Below are 2,344 nucleotides of genomic sequence, written 5' to 3'. Positions count from 1 at the left end.
GAGCAACGCATGAAGAAAAAGACCACTCCGGCACTTGAGCATATGCTACAAGCGAAGATGTCAATCCAAGAAGATAAGAAGTCTGCGCCTGGGACATCACGTGGTGGATACAACCGAGGCCGAGGTCGAGGTTATCGTGGTCGAGGAGGACGCGGCCAAAATTACCAGTATGACGGAGGACGTGGACAGAATTACCATAGCCAAGGAGGACGAGGCCAGAATTATCAAAACAAGGGAGGACGACAGAATTTCACCTATCGAGGCAGAGGTCGAAATTTTTATGGACAACGAGGACGAGGAAGAGGTCAGTATAGAGGTGGTTATTCTCAAACCTACAATCGACAAGGGTTTGATAAAGCAAATATCGAGTGCTATACTTGTCACGAATTCGGGCATTACAGTTATGAGTGTCCAATAGCCGAAAATACCAGGACCAATCAACAAGTCAATTATGCTGATGGTGGAGATGATAATGAGCAGGTAACTTCAACCTCTCTTTTTATTCACAAAGGACTTGAAGGTGATCAGTGTAGCACGTGGTACTTGGATACTGGAGCGAGTAACCACATGTGCGGGAACAAGGAACTCTTCGTGGAGCTAAAGGAGACATCCTATGGGGACGTGACCTTTGGAGATTCCTCAAAAGTTGCGGTGCAAGGAAAAGGTAATATCTTGATTAAGCTGAAGAATGGAAATCATGGTTTTATATATGACGTCTATTATGTGCCTGCCATGAAAAGCAATATTTTGAGTCTTGGTCAATTGCTGGAGAAAGGATTTGATGTTAGTATCAAGAATTCTTATCTTGCTATCAATGATGCTACGGGTAATATGGTTGCCGGTGTGAAGATGTCCAAAAACAGATTATTTCCATTGAATATGAAACATGATACGTTGAAGTGCATGAATGCCATTGTTAAAGATGAGTCATGGTTATGGCATCTGCGTCTTGGACATCTGAATTTTGGTGGTTTGAAGCTGTTGTCTACAAAGAATATGGTGAAAGGCTTGCCGCATATTGATCATCATGAAGAAGTTTGCGAATGATGCATATTGGGAAAACATTGCAGACCGAGTTTTTCTAAAGAAATGAGATGGAGAGCATCACGCCCGTTGGAGATCGTTCATACAGACGTATGTGGTCCTCTGAAGCCTATTTCTACCGGAGGTAATCAGTATTTTTTGACTTTCATCGATGATTATTCCAGAAAGACTTGGGTATATTTCTTGAAAAGGAAATCTGAGGTGTTTGATATTTTCAAAGAGTTCAAAATTCTTGTTGAAAGACAAAGTGGGCACTATATTAAAGTTCTCAGATCCGACCAAGGTGGCGAGTTCACATCCGATCTGTTCGAAAAGTTTTGCAAGGAGCATGGAATCATTCACCAGCTTACTCCTCCATATACTCCTCAACTGAATGGTGTTGCTGAAAGGAAGAACCGAACAATTCTTGATATGGCGAGAAGTATGATGAAAGGGAAAGACTTACCTCGAGAATTCTGTGCTGAAGCTGTCGCAACAGCAGTGTATCTCTTGAATCGATGTCCAACCAAAAGTGTTCGCAACATGACGCCTGAAGAAGCATGGAGTTCGTTCAAGCCCAGTATTGCGCACTTGAGAGTTTTTGGTTGCATTGCTTATGCCAAAATTCCTGAAGCTCGACGAATCAAGTTTGATGACAAAGGTGAAAAATGTATCTTCGTGGGCTATGGAGATCGAGTAATGGGTTACAAATTGTATAATCCACTCACGAAGAAGGTGATCATAAGTCGCGATGTGGTGTTTGAAGAAGAACAAGCATGGAACTGGGAGGATAAGAAAGTTGAAAGCACACCAGGAATTGTACTTGATCAGCAAGAAGATGCACGTGAAATTGAAGAACCGGATTCACCAACATCGTCTCAAGGTCCAGTCGGAAGGCCAAGAAGAATGCGCAACCTGAATGATATATATGAAGCTACTGAAGAAGCTGATGGAGCTGAAGAAGAAAATGTTAATCTTGTTTGTTTTCATATCAATGCTGATCCTATTACTTATGCAGATGCTGCACAAGACAAGAAATGGAAGAATGCAATGAATGAAGAAATCAATGCAATCGGAAAAAATGATACTTGGTCGTTAACAATGCTACCAGAAGGCCGAAAAGAAATTGGTGTGAAATGTATGTACAAAACAAAGAAAAATGTCAATTGTGAAGTGCAAAGGTACAAGACCAGGTTGGTGGCAAAAGGATACAATCAGAAGATTGGAATTTATGCTCGTGAAGAATTGAGCTTAAGGGAGGATGTTGAAATTATTAACTCAATTACTTCACAATTAAGAAGTGGTGATGAAGGTGCTGCAT

Source organism: Salvia hispanica, chromosome 4 (genome assembly GCF_023119035.1).
Source record: "Salvia hispanica cultivar TCC Black 2014 chromosome 4, UniMelb_Shisp_WGS_1.0, whole genome shotgun sequence".
Classification (NCBI taxonomy): domain Eukaryota; kingdom Viridiplantae; phylum Streptophyta; class Magnoliopsida; order Lamiales; family Lamiaceae; genus Salvia; species Salvia hispanica.
This window is presented reverse-complemented; position numbering follows the sequence as displayed.